Here is a 15,181-nt window from a genome sequence, read left to right as displayed (position 1 = left end):
CACAAAAAGAAATCTGACCAAGAGGGAAGGAAAAATCTTTGACTCTGAAATACCCAGAAGATGGATGAAGTGAGCAGGTTTTGAGGACCTAACCAGCAGCACAAGTCTGGGAAAAAAATATCTACTCACCGACACTGATCAAGCTGGAAACGACATGCCGCAGTCCCCGGGGAGAGCTCCCCTCACTCAGACATCTGGTGGCTACACGACCTGGTAGCGTGGATCAGTAGTTTCCTGAGATCAGTGTCCATCCACCTCTGTAGAGGAGCTACTTAGAGCTCAGGAAGCACATTGGAGCCCAGGGTTCCTGGGGCCCTGTGGGCAGGGGCAGGAGGGACTTCCTGAAAGGAGGCTTGACCCTGTGCTGGCCTTCTGCAACCCTGCTTTGTGAGTCGCTGGTGCCCCTGCCCTGTGCATCCTGACCCACTCAGTCCATCCGGACAGAGTGGGAAACCCAGCAGAACCTCAGCCTTCCTAGTAGGTGGAGCCTAGAAATTCGAGTACCCTTTTTCCAGCCACAAAGTGACTAGGGTTGACCAAGGACATCCCATTACCCACCTCCATTCCCACCATATGGGCCCAGCTCACAACACAAGACTTCTACCCCAGTTTCCTACTGAAAGCCCTCATTCTCACCTAGAACTAGATGACTCTTGTGAAATTCTGTGAGCTTGGCAGACTCCCTAACATCCTGCTAGCCCTAACCCAGGTAATCACTCCAGGTGCCTGGGGTCCTAAGCAAATAAGCAGAGACCCATCATTAACAGAAAGGAATAGTAATTGTGAGTAACTAAGAATTATGGCAACTATTACATAGTAATAATTATAGTTAATAATCTAGTGGCTTGGAGCAGACTGCCTTGGTTCAAAATCCTAGCTCTGCCATTTGTTGTGTGACTTTGGGCAATTTTATTAGCCTCTCAGTGCCTCAGTTTCCATCTATAACATGAGAAAAAGTAATGGTCCCCACTTTATAGTTCTGATTATGAGGATTAAATGAGTTAATATTTATAAAATGTTTAGGACATTTCCTAGCACACAGTAATTACCAGGTTAACTAAAATTATAATAGTGGCAATCATCATATTTGCCAACATTTATTGAGCTTTTGCTAGGTGACAGTGACAGTCACGTAAGCACTGCAGCAACACAAGATGCAGGTGCTTTTACTGTCCCCACATTTCAGATGCAACACAGAGACTTAGGGAGGTTAAATATGCTGCTCAAGGTCACCCAGCTGGGATGAAATAGAGCCAGGGGTCAAGGCCAGACTCTTTTATTCTGGAGCCAATGCTTCTTAACAGCTTATTACAAAGACTTATCAAGCCCCAGGAGGTGCCCCAACCACTCTTCCTTAGACCTTAAGTGGAGAAGAACATTCCAGATAGAGGTATGTTCAAAGAAAAGGAACCTTGAAGCAGCACCCAGCAGAGTGGCTGGGGATGATGCTTCAGAAGTGGGTGGGACCAAGACTATCTATGGCACCTGGTCTTGTCTTTGCTGCTCAAACCCAGTCTCCTCCAGGGCAAGAGAGAAGCATTTACTCTTCTAAGCCACCCTTAGCATGGATGAGTGTCTAAGCCCTCCAAAATAGGCTCCAGTAAAGCCCTGATCTGATGATCTCCTTCCACCTTCTGCCCCAGTATGTGTGTGTCCAGAGTTGATCAAAGTAAGTCCGTTGATACCTTACATACAACTGAATGTTATTGTCCAGGCAAGTGTTCCATGTTAGTTCAAGAAGAGTTCAACTTAAGCCAGGGGAATAGTGGATCCACACCCTGGCCTGATATGATCCATAGTGGGAAAAGCCATCAAGTCAATAATGCCATATAATGCAAACTTATTTTAAATACTCCAGTGAATGAAATATAATTACTATATAATTTGACACAAAATTAAGTCCATTTAAGAGACATTCATTGAACGTGTGCAAAACAGGGTGGAGAAGAGAGAAGGGAGCTACAGAAAAACACAGGACGTCAACATTGCCTTTTTGATGCTGCCGCTCTAATGACCTTGTAGTTACCAAAGCCAAGGCTTTGACTTTTTCACATGGGAAGATGGGTGACAATCCTTCATGATTAGGCCTAATTAAACCAGAGGCTGTGCCCTTAAAAGCAGGCCTGGTTTTCCACCTCATCTGCCTTTTATATGATGACCCAAATTCATTTATTTATAAGACCTAGAGAGCATGGTCCTTGAAATAGATAGGGTTGTTTTTGTTTTATTTTTTTCAGAGAGAGAGTGAGAGAAACACTGACTTGTTGTTCCACTTACTTATGCATTCATTGGTTGCTTCTTGTGTGTGCCCTGACCAGAGACTGAACCTGCAACCTTGGCCTATCAGGATGACACTCTTATGAGCTGAACTATCAGCTTCCTGGCCAGGGCTAGATAGGTTATTGAAATTATTCTAATTTAGAAAGGAAATTAATGCTTTATTTGTTGAGTACCTGCTGTGTGCCCGGTACCACGCTAAGCTCCGAGTAGGCGGTGCTGGACAGAGAGCCTCAGTTCCTGCCCTTGTGAAGTTTGCAGCATGATGTTCATTAAACTGTGCCAAACAGCACTTAGTTCCAGTTGTGAGGCATACCTCAAAGGAGGACACCAGTCCATAGCCAGAGGAGCTCACTTCGTCCGGGGGTCCAGGGCTTCTCTGAGAAGGTGCTGATTAAGTGGAGAGGACCAGAGGATGGATCTGGATTAGCCAGCAAAGAGGATCACAAACAAGTTTGCATGGAGAGGGCACAGCATGCCCCGGACCTTGAGCTGGGAAGAAGTCTTAGGCATCTGAGGACCTGAAAGGAAGCCACTGTGGCTAAGTGCAGAGACTGAAGGGGACCTGGATGAATTCAGAGACCCATGTAGTATAAAAACTGGGTCCTAGACACAGCCTGGAAGGAACAGGGGCACATTATGGACTTTGAATTTGGTCTTCCGTGGACTAAGAAGCTATTAAAGGGTTTTAGGCTGGGGAGATGATCCAATTTGCATTTTAAAAAATCCCTCTAGCTTCTGGATGGTGAGGGGATTTGGAAAAAGGATGTGGGGATGCCAGTTAGGATTCACAGTAGTCCAGGTGAGAGGTGGTGGTGGTGTGACAGCAGAGACGGATAAAAATGAACAGAATTAAGGTCTACTGAGGAAGTAGGATGGATAGGACCTGGTAACTCATTGGCTGTGGACAGTGACATGCAGGGAGATGTCAAGGCAGGTAGGTTTCTGATGGGGCTGCGATTAGATGGTGATGCCATTTACTGTGATTAAACCTGCTGGAAGAAACCTGCAAGCAGTAGTCAAGGCAAAAGATAAATGGCAAACCCTCTGTACCAAACAACAAAGAAACTAACTCCTGACCAAAAAATGGGTAAAGGACAGTTAATTTGAATTCTCAAAAGAAATAGTGCAAATGACCACAAAACATAGAAAAAGATGTTCAGTTGATATTCAAAACATGGAGATTAGCCCTGGCTGGTGTGGCTCAGTGGATTGAGTGCCAGCCTGTGAACCAAAGAGCTGCCAGTTCGATTCCCACTCAGGGCACATGCCTGGGTTATGAGCCAGGTCCCCAGTGGGAGTGTGAGAAAGGCAACCACACATTAATGTTTCTCTCCCCCTCTTTCTCCCTCCTTTCCCCTGTCTCTCTCACAAAAAATGGATATTAAAATATCTAGGTTCCATTTGCCTATCATATTGGTAAAGGTTAAAAAGAAAAGCCTGCTAACACCACATACTGATGAGAGCATAAGGAATTGGTATGTCCGTATTCTGCTGTTGGAAATTGAAAGTGATACAGTCTTTTAGGGGAGGCAGTTATCTTTTAAAGTGGTAAGCTATGTAGTCCAAGTACATAGCCAAATAACCACACAAGGATACAGGGACAAAAGTATTAGGGTATCTTTACCAGTAGTGAAAAATTGGAAACAACCTATATGTCCATCAGTAGGGGATTAATTGTGTATTCGTGTAACCATTTAAAGACAGATTAAATTTAGTATGTCTAGTATGATCCCATTTTGTAAAGTATCTGGATGTGTATGTTTGTGATTGTGTGTGAGGGTATTTATACAAGAAGATTTAGAGGAAATAATCTAAAATCATATTATTAGTGGTGGGTGATTTTTAAAATGTATTTAATGTACTTGAATAAGTTTAAGAAATAATGTTTTAGAAGAAGACAATAACTGCAATATAACACACTGCAGCTAAAGTGTTACCAGAGGGAACCCAAGGGTGGGACTGGCGAATGTTGGCTCGGGGTGGTGGAGCGGTCTCCAGGGAAGAGTGTCCTCAGATGGAGTAGGAATAATCAGCATTACATGTGTTTATTTTTTCTGTTTCCACATGGTTTTGTAGCTCACATTCAGTGAGACATGGGGAACTCTACAAAAAGAAAGCCCGAGCCAATTCTGCAGGCCTTTTGGTGTGTTTGCTCTCTGGTCATAAAAAATTCATGCCAATTAATTTTACACCAGATGACAGGAAATGGAAGCTTAGAGCTCTAGAAAGACACTCAACAACAGCTTCGATCAGCGTGCAGCTCAGTCACTTTGGCACTTTCTCCCACTTCTCATGGCTCTGCTGGGACTTTATGCTCATTTGTAGTGGCAATGGCATTCCTGGATCATGTCATTGGCCCTATTTCCTTGGTTACTATCTTGGATCTCTGAATAAAGAATCACTTTCACTTCACATTTTCTAACTTAGTTTTAGCAATTATGCAGCTTCTTACTGAAGTGCCCTTTTGGGAACTTAAATATGCATTGATAAGATCTACTTCATGGAAAACCTGGTGACCTAACAGAACGGAATGACCCTGCCTTGATTGGGAAGCAGAAATTAATTGGTGGCCTGATGCCACGGAATTGCAAATTTGGGGTCTGATGAGGGCCAGGAGGGAAACTGAATCCACTCCCAGAGCTCAGGGTCAGAAGTGGGCATGTGGGGCCAAGTCCCAGCTCCTTCAGTCATTAGCTGTGTTGACACACAGTAAGTGTTAGGTGATTTGCTGTTACAGCTTTGAGATGTGGCGGACTCAGGCTCTGAGGTCTGGCTGGGGCACAGGAAGGGACCTGGAACCATTCTTTCCGAAAGAAAGCAGGGCACTGCTGGGAACTGGGTGGTGCAGGGTTCAGCATTTAAATTGCAAAGGTATTTATTTTAACTTATATTAAGAATATATATGTATAAATAGTGCCCAAACCTATGACTTCATAGTTTTACATGGAATAGTTGTGATTAAAAATTCTTTTAAATTTGTTAGCAACTATTTTGCAATGATAAGAGTCTACATCACTTGAAAGGTTGCCTTTCATTGGACCATAGATAGAAGGGGGAAAGAAATAAAGAGCTACAGAAACTTTTTTAAACAATTGTTAAAAGTAAAGGAAAACATGAGAGTTGATTTGGAAAAATTAAATGACAGCAGAGGTAAGAGATCAATATAGCAAAAATTGTGAAAATGGAAAATGACTGCAGCAGACCTCAGATGGATCCTGAAACTCACTGAGTGGCAATTTTCTCATCTGTAATATTTCCCAGGGTGGTTATGAGGATCATGAAATATCTGTAGATATTATTAGCTCAATAGTTGTCACGTAGTAGGGACTCAGATACATGAGTTTCCTTCCCTTTTTCTTAGGCTTCCCTTTTTAAATTAAAAATGATCTCTCAGATTGGCCACTCTGGCCTCCTTATTTTCCATACGAGGTAACTCAGCTGCGACTGGAGAAAGACCAGCCTAGGCCTCCTGAAGTCATGTGCTGCTCACTGGGCTCCAGTGTGCACTGTGCCTGCCAGAGATCTGACCACAGGCCTGAGAAGTCTTAGGGAAACTGACATGGGCACGGGCCTAAAAATGAGTTAACAACATAGGCAGCAGGGATGGCATAGCACTGGGGGCAGGAGGGGGCCAATGACCTGCATGGTACTTTTCAGTCCAGCACATTGTCATCACCCCTGCTTGGCCAAAGGGTAAACTCTATGCCCCAGAGGAAACAAAGGTAAAAATACCCCCAGCTGTTAGAAGTGGGTATGCTGAGGTAGTGTCATTTTTCTTCTCTCTGTTTCTCCAGGTATTAATGGTGTTTTGCATTTTGATATCTATGAAAAATAAAAAGGGCCAAAATGAGTAGAAGGCTGAGTTTTTTGTATAAGAGTTGGACACCATTGGTGCCCTGTTTGTCACATAATTATTAATTATCACACTTTATTTCTTGAAATAGTTCTCTTCCAGTCCCTGACCATTAGCAATTTTCCCATTTACCTGGAATCATAAGTAGTTGGTAACCAATATTAGGTGTAAAACCTGTGATGCATTTTAGTGCGGTGGTCTTCAGGGATTAATTGTAATTGTCTTCTTGTTTTGCAGATGGAAAAACTGAGACTCAGAGAGGGCTAGTGATCTCTTGGGCCCCTTGGTCAGCAGGTAAGTGACAATGCTGAAAGTGAGTCTGAAACAAGATACATGTCTAGTCTCCAAATCTCTGCAGGCTCTTTGTCTCAATCTTGTGACTCTTCTGATTTGGGCAATTCAAATCAGGAAGTAAGATGAGTTGTTTAGAGGCATTTAGGTATTATTTGCACTTGTGGTTTCTGTTTATTCCCACTGTCGAGTTGGAATGTGTAACAGGTGAGTTTGTGAAGGACTCTTAGGCGCTGCCTGGCCCAGATTGGATCTCTCCTTGAGAACAGTAGAGCATGGTCTCACCGGGTCCATGCTGTGCCTGTGACATCATCGAACCTTCAGCACACCCAGCTGTGTCTGGAACAGAGACCCCTGGACTAGGGGGTCGGGATCTGAGTTCTGGTCCTACCATAAGTGGCTCTGTGACCTTGAGCAAGCCACTTAATTCATGGAGTCACTTGTTTTTCATTCTTTCACTTTTTCCCCAGAAAATGTGGTGTCAGACTGTGCAGAGCATAGGGGAGAACAGGATAAAGATAATGCAGGCTCTGCCCTTGAGGCACGCATAACCCAACTGATGAGCTCTCCCATTTCTTCATTATTGTCTCATTGTGAGAATTGCTAACATCTGCTTTGGAGTTTACATTCTATGGGACATTTTGTGATCTTCCTTGAAACTCCATAAGATGAAAAGAACATATTACCATTTCGTAGAGGAGAAAACTATGGCTTAGAGAGTTGGCCAAGGCCACATAGTGAGTAAGGGTTAGAGTTGACCTTGAAATCCAGATTTACTACTCCAAAGCATTTGTTTCTGACAATAGCAACTGTTTCACCCAATGCTTTGAGCATTTGAATAAGCATTTAGTACCCTTCCCCTTAGCAGTGAGTAAATGTTGGGGTGATCAGTGCAAGGATGGATCCCATGCTAGGGGAGGAGTTCTTATCTGCAAGGGGTACTTACCTATGTCTGGTGGATTATTCCAAAAAGCAGTGCCTCCGCCTGAGAGTGAAGTTAGCCTTGGGCGCAGGGTTAGCTGGTAACCAGAGGAAAACATGCCTGGGGCGCAGGCCCAGGGTCACCACCCCTGGGGGCCAGGGACTGGAATTCAGCACATCAGATAGAATCTGCCGTGGGCCTGGCTGCACAACTCCCTTCCTCTGCAGTGACCCTACTGAACTGTTGAGTTCCACCAAAGCTTAATGATCCTGGTAGCTTCTGCTCGTGCAGGGTTGTCTGGCCTTAGGCTAGATGTGGAAAATGAGATGGATCAGAGGCTGCGCTGTTTGTTTGTGGGGATGACAACTGCCTGAGCAGGAAGCTCTTGGGCTCCCTCGAAGTCTGGAACTTCAAAGGGTGCTGAACAGCCTCAGGAACTGGGCCTGATTTTTCTGCTTTGCATCATGTATGTATGTCATGAATTGTGGCCATCCGTGATGAAAATGTATTTCCCTGTGTGTGATGTATAGGATGTGTGGGATTTGTGGGGAATGTGTGTGTGCATGTGTCGGGTGTGTGAGGAATGTGTATATGTGTGTTTAATCTCTAGGAAGCAATTCTTATGGAATAAAAAAGAAAACACAGGTGTAATTTTTCAACAGGACCCAGAAATGGGCTTTTAATAAGCATCATTAAACTCTTTGATTACCAGGGGAAGCCACTCTTCTTTCATCCCAGCTTGGATCACATAGCTCTCCCTTGCCCTGTGCTTTGGGGTCAGATAAAAACTCCTACTATTTGTGTTGGTCTCTTCAAAGCCCTTTCTCCCCCTTCCTGCCCTCCCTGGCCCCTGTCCCTACACACACTTGTCTGATCTCCCGCTTGGACCTCAGCACAGACAGGGCTGGTGTCGGGACTGACAGTTGATAGCTGCGGGTGTGCCTGGAATCTGAGTGTCCTGTGTCTCATGTGGTCCCAGCAGGAAACTTTAGGGTCTTTGTTTGGGAAGTACTCAGAGCTGAGAGATCCGGGGTTCCTTCCTTTCCCCGAGGGTCACTTACAGTCACCGACACCCAGCAGGACTGTGTGTGTGCAAACCCTTTCCTTTATGGATTGGGTTTCCCCTGGTCTGCCATGGGAGGAGGAGAAACTCTGTTGAAAGGTAGGTTTCACTCTAGACTGAAAGTATTCTGCCAGGTCTCCGAAGGAAGCTGGTTCCCAGAGCGATTATCTTTCCGGAGCCGAGAGCAAGGTGCTGTGTGACAGGAAGTGAGGCAGGCTTAGCAACAGGCTTATCAGGCTGTGCTACAGGAATGTTCATTTGTGTAAACAGGTCTGGGTTTCTGCAGCTTTGTTCCTCTCTGTGCACTGGCTTAGTTCTGGAGCTGGTGTGTTCTGATTTGCATGGCTGCTTCTCAGAAGTAATGCATTCCATGAGGTGTGGGGTTCTGCCTGCATTGTCCCCGATCGCCCCAGCACAGGGGTGCCTGGCATGGCATGGGGCTGAGTGTGCAGGAGAGGGCAGTCAGTGCTTGTGGTCTACACAGAAGCTGCTGGCTCCAGGCAGCAGATCGCCCCAGGTCTGGTACTCATGCCTTGCATAATGTAACAGATCTGCACTTTCTGCCTTTAAGTCCTAGCTTGGCCCCTTACTGCACCAACCCACTAAGTTTCTCTGTGCCTTGGTCCTGGTGGGCCTGCCCTATTTGGAGCATTCTGCCTAGATCTTGCCAGCAGCTCTGGTGAAGTGGCTAGCCTTTAGTCCCTGTGGCTCCAGTCATTGGCTCAGAACTGGCAACAAACCAGTAAGCCACTAAATATCACTGTCCTGCCCACATCCCAGGTGGACATGCTGCCTTGACCTTAAAACCTCCTCAGACAGACTGTCCAGGGCTGGATACCATAGACATCAGCATCCATTCTCCAAACACCATTAGTCATTGCTTTAAAAGACGTTTATTAAGCTCTACTATGTGTGAGGCACTGTGGTAACATCTTTGGTATATTATTTTTTAATTTTACTCCCATTTTTCCAGATGAAATAACTAAGTTTCAAAGAAGTTATCATCCCCCAGAGTACATAAATATTCAGTAAATGTGCCTGGATTTGAACCCAGGTGTTTGGATTAGAAAGCTATGCTCCTGCCCTGGCCAGGTAGCTCAGTTGGTTAGAGCATTGTCCCAATGTGCCAAGGTTGCAGGTTTGACCCCCAGTCAGGGCACATACAACAATCAACCAATGAATGCATAGATAAATGGAACAACAAATTGATGTTTCTCTCCCTCTCTCTCTCTCTTTTTTCTCTTTCTTGCTCTCCCTTCCTCTCTCTCTAAAATCAATGTTTTAAAAAACTTATGCTTTTGACCTCAATAAAGCATACAGAACACAATGGCTAGCAAAAAAATAATAATAAATGGCTGTCACTTATTAGTATTAGTTCTTTAAGGGTCATCATTAATAAAGCCCTGCCATGTGGCACCTGAACTGTGGGACCTCTGTTGTCCCCTCCCTCTGGGTGGTGAGGTTCTGGAGGGCAGAAACTGAGAGCTCCAGCCCCTAGCAGGATACAGCACCTGATCAATAAATGTTTGATTAACAATACTGGCATGGGCAAAGGTAAATTTTACAGTTGTTTATATGGAAAATAATATAGTAATTAATAAATAATAATACAAGGATAAACTCTGTTTCACATATTCACGACTGTAAATCTGGTTTTGCCTACCACTAGCTAACTACTGATCACTGACTACGTGCTAGGCAAAGCACTAAGTGACTTATATGTGTTATTTTGTTTAATTCTTTAAATAATCCTATAAGATAGATATCATTATAAGCATTTTATACAAAAAAATAGAGGCTGGAAGAGTTTTCAGTCACCTCCCAGGTCTCCCAGCTGGTAAGTGGCAAAACTAGGAATGGAGTCCCGGTTGACTGATGGGAGAGTTTGGTGTTCAACCTCAATGCCAAAGTCCTGCCTCACCCAGGGGCATGGGCCGCCCCCAGTGTTCACAGCTACAGTGATGAACTGTAGGCCCCACCAGTGAATTCCTGTGAGGCTGTCACTCAAACCCATTGCCTGCTGTCCAAGGTTTCCATCAGAAGGAATGAAGCTGGAGAAGGCTGGGAGGCCATAGTCATGTGTGAAAGACAGTGTGAAGAGTCACTAATAGAATTAACAAGGAAAGGGTATCTTTCCTGGAGAGGAGACCCGATTTATAAGACATGGTAGGGTAGAGTCAACATCAAAAGGGACAATCTTTTGAGTTCCATGGATAACTGTGGTGAAGGGTTTCAGTGGTGTTTTCTGGAGGAATTTCTTGGGCTTCAGCAAGTTGCTACCACAGGCTCATTGGTGGGTGAGGCCAGGCCAGAGGAAAGGTCTGCATTATTCCCAAGGGAGGGCCTTTCCTCCTAGTACCTTTCCACAAGACCTCACACACCAATGACTTGTTTCATCATGTGGAGTGTCATCTTATGCAAGAGGAAGAAATGGTACTGCAGCTTCACTGCTACAAAATAATTGACTCCTGGTGACTTTGTCCAAAGGGTAGCAGGATCATGTGGGGGTTGTTTTGTTTTGTTTTTGTTTTTAATGTTATTGATTATGCTATTACAGTTTCCCCAATTTTTCTCCCTCTATCCCCCCTCTACCCTGCACCTGCAATCCTCTAGCATTCCCCTGCTTAGTCCACGTCCATGGGTTGTACATATAAGTTCTTTGAGTTCTCTGCTTCACATACCATTTTTATCTCTCCCCATCTACTTTATGCCTACCAATTATGCTTCTTCTTCCCTGTACCTTTCCCCCCTTATTCCTCCCTTACCCCTCCCCACTGAAATCCCTCTGTGTGATGTCCATTTCTCTGATTCTGTACCTGTTCTGGTTGTTGGCTTAGTTTTTGTTTTCATTGTTTTTCTTTTCTTTTAGGTTAATTTGTTGATAGTTGTGAGTTTGTTGTCATTTCACTGTTCATATTTTTTATCTTCTTCTTTTTCCTCCATAATTCCCTTTAACATTTCATACAGTAAGGGCTTGGTGATGATGAACTCTTTTAACTTGACCTTCTCTGGGAAGCACTTTATCTGCCCTTCCATTCTAAATGATAGCTTTGCTGGATAGAGTAATCTTGCATGTAGGTCCTTGCCTTTCATGACTTGGAATACTTCTTTCCAGCCCCTTCTTGCCTGTAAGATTTCCTTTGGTAAATCAGCTGATAGTGTTATGGGCACTCCTTTGTAGGTAGCTCTCTCCTTTCTTCTTCCATCTTTTAGGATTCTCTCTTTATATTTAATCTTGGTAACTTAATGATGATGTGCCTTGGTGTGTTCCTCTTTGGGTCCAACTTCTTTGGGACTGTCTGGGCTTCCTGAACTTCCTGGAAGTGTATTTCCTTCTCCAGATTGGGAAAGTTTTCCTTCATTATTTGTTCAAATATGTTTTCAATTTCTTGCTGTTGTTCTCCTTCTGGCACCCTTATAATTTGGATACTGCAACATTTCAGATTGTCCAAACCACTTCAGAGGTTTGTAAAAGTCTCTTCGCTTTTTTGAATTCTGGTTTCTTCATTTTGTTCTGGATGGGTCCTTATTTTTTTCTTTTGTTCCAAATCATTGCTTTGAGTCCTGGTTTCCTTCCTGTCACTGTTGGTTCCCTGAATATTTTGCTTTATTTCACTTTGGGTATCCTTCATTTGTTTTTTCATTTTTCAACCAAGCTCAATCAGATCTGTGAATATTTTGATTACCAGGGCTTTAAATTCTCCATCAGATAGGTTGGTGATTTCCTCCTCACTTAGCTCTCTATCTGAGGCTCTACTCTGTTCTTTCATTTGGGCCGTATTTCTTTGTCTTGCTGCAGAAGATAGGTTATAAGGGGGCGGGCCTTAGGTATCCACCTGAGCCGGGCAACTCTCTTTGCTGCTCAATGGCTCTGCTTGTAGGGGAAGGACCAGAGAGGGAACAGTGTGGCTGCCTGCATGTGTCTAGCACACTTTTCAATGGACTCTCCGGCTCTCTTATGAGACTGGGAGCTTCTCCCACCTTGGCAACCCCAGCCATAGCCCACAGCACAAAGGGAGCTGACCTCTCTGCCATCTGCAGCAACAGCTGTGGGCTGCCCAGGGTGAGGCAGGTCTCTTGGGCTGAGGGCCATTCCTGGAGGACTCCACTGAGAACTCTCAGCAGCCAATGGCAGAAAGAGAAACGAGTGCCTGGGCCCCAGAGGGCTTACTAGGACAGTACATCCCAGCACCCACTACACAAGGACAGCAGGCTGCCGTGCTCTCCTTACATCCCACTGCAGACATCGCTAATTGAAACAATTCTCTTTAGCACTGTGTGCCAATGAGGTCTCAGAATTTTTTTCAAATGCAGGGCTCCAGGTAAACATTATCGGTCAGTTGGAATGGGCATGTGAGAAGGAGCCTGCTTGCTCCCGATGGCCTGCACATCTGCAGGAGGTGTTATTGGTGGTGTAAGAATGCCTCCAATGTTATGATTGTGCTTTCAGAACTGAGCAGTTGGCACATGTTAGACAATTTCCCTGACATGTCTAGTAGAAAATGTAATTTTCTTATATTTTCCCTTTTTATCCCCTCTGACCTGGTTCCATTTGGGCTCTGAATTGTTTTCTATTTCCTCTACTAAATGCAGTTTTCCCCATTATTCATTTCCTTTTCTTCTCTCTCCTTTTAAACTACACAGTTGCTCATCTCATCCATTTTTTATATTTTTAAAAAGATTTTATTATTTTTAATTTTAGAGAGAGGGATAGTAAGGGAGAAAGGGGAGAGAAACTTCAATGAATTGCCTCTCACACACCCCCAAGTGGGGACCCACAACCGGCTCATGTGCCCTGACTGGGAATCAAACTGGTGACCTTTCAGTTTCCAGGCCTGCACCCAGTCCACTGAGCCACACTAGCCAGGGCCTCTTGTCCATTTTTGTCTTTCAACCATCAACCCACTTCAGACAACTCTCCTTCACTCTGTTTCACATTACCTATATCACCTGCCAAACATATCCATCTGATTAACTTCTGGCCTTTCTAACAATAACAAATGGCATCTATGTGTAGCCAATGAAGAAATGGGAACTTAGAGGGGTTATGATGCTTTCTGACAATGAGACATCTTTCAAGAGTCAGGTCTGAGTTTTCTCTTAGGTCCTGTAACTCCCAAAGTCTGCCTTCTTTCTTCTTTCCTTCTATACTTGTTGGGGTGATTTTTTGATGACTCCACATTCTACTTATTCAATCTTTCCCAGCTGAGAACTCTACAAATTTCCATTGTTAATCCCATAGGTCATTATGAATTACTGCAGTGCTGGGAGCCACCCTACCCCATTGGATGGGATAGAAACCCTTTTTTTTTTCCTTAAACAGGGTAATTACAGAGTGCTGGGTTCAGCCTGGCCCTTGGGCCTACCAGCTATCCATTTAATTCCACAGATGTTCCAATGATGAGGAGCCTTTGAGATCACAAACTCACTATCAGAGTTGATGGGAAAGGGCTGACACTGGAGCCGACTAATGGGCTTGTTATGGCTCTTGATGAATGAGACTTCGTTCAGACTACCTGGCCAGCTGCCAAAAGTCTGGCAACATCATTGGGGACCCACCTGGGCCTCTGCACCAAATGCCTGTGCTCTGTTTTTTCTTCAAGGGAGATGCATTTAGTAAAGAGAAGTCTTTTGCTTTTGGTTGGAAGTCAGTTCAGTCAAAACCAAGGGTCAGTTAGGCCAGTGTTAAAGATACCTGTTGAGACTCCTATTCCATGCCAGATACAAGGCTAAGCCCTTGGGCGTGGAATTCTAACAGTAACACTGGTGTCCCACCCCTAACCCCTTGAGATGGGAGCTAGTGATTTGTTAGTGTTGTGTAAATGGAAGACAGAGTCCCACAGTCTCCTGATGCTGGGAGGCTTCTGAGCTCTCACAGTCGGTTGATTCTGTAGTCTGCCCTTGACACTATGACTTCTTTGCACAGAGTAATTCAGAAGCCTCATGGTAAGTGGAGAGAGGGGCTCATTTGCATTCTCCTTTCTCTAATACAGATTTTCTGTGTGACCTTGTCAAAGTACTTGACCTCTCCAGTCTTCAGTGTTTCCTCAGTGTCACCATAGAAAATGGCCACTGTAATGCCTCAAGTGCCTGCTGTGTGGGAGGCACCTTGTACAATGCCCTGGACACAAAGAGCACTCTATCAGTGATACTCTGTTTTGCATCCCCACCCCCAACTCATTACTTAGTGAGATCAGTGGAAAAGTGTGTTTACTAGACATTGATGACCTGCAGACCATGGATGTTTCCTCAAAGAAAACATTAAATCTTTTGTGGGACCAGCCTGGGCTCAGTAGGTTCTAGGGTCTCCATCTGGCATGCTCTCTCACTGGACCCCACAGCGGGACAGGTTATATACTCAGGACCTCCTCCCAGCTCTGACTCAGAGAAAACCCCTGCTCATTTTCTATTTCCTTACCCTCCACCCCATTTTCCTTCCTAGTGAGATGTAGCCTCCCATTGCTCTGAAGGAGAGGCAGCTCTGACAATGTGAAAAGGGTCCCTCAGCCTGTGAGCTGGTTTTATGAAAACAGAATACTCTTCTTAAACCTCCAGGACTCAGTCTTCTCATTTGAAAAGTGGGGCAACCACACTTCCCCCTCTGGCGCTCTCCAAGGACTTCATGTGGCTCCACACGTGAGAGCATGCTTACAACACACGGTGATTTGTGGTGATATATTCTTCCTTCTGCGGGTTTTCATTTCTTAGACTGGCCCCTTCACCAATAGCTCTCAGCACAAGTTCCCAAATATATTCGGTCAGTGCAGTAGCT

At 44.6% G+C, this 15,181-nt stretch overlaps 1 protein-coding gene across 2 annotated transcripts in view; it reads left to right on the top strand.

The window, feature by feature from the left end:
- TENM4 (teneurin transmembrane protein 4) overlaps positions 1–15,181 on the top strand; it is a 737,235-nt gene that overhangs the window by 145,807 nt on the left and 576,247 nt on the right. For both annotated transcript variants that reach the window (XM_045817894.1, XM_045817893.1), the window contains exon 2: positions 6,371–6,427. The gene's annotated coding sequence lies outside the window, so the exon portion shown is untranslated. The remainder of the gene's footprint in view (positions 1–6,370; positions 6,428–15,181) is intronic.

This window comes from Phyllostomus hastatus, unplaced genomic scaffold (assembly GCF_019186645.2).
Source record: "Phyllostomus hastatus isolate PE091 unplaced genomic scaffold, TTU_PhHast_1.1 phas_scaffold_317, whole genome shotgun sequence".
Lineage (NCBI taxonomy): Eukaryota > Metazoa > Chordata > Mammalia > Chiroptera > Phyllostomidae > Phyllostomus > Phyllostomus hastatus.
The sequence above is the reverse complement of the archived record's forward strand: the minus strand, read 5'-3'. Positions and strand labels throughout refer to the sequence as shown.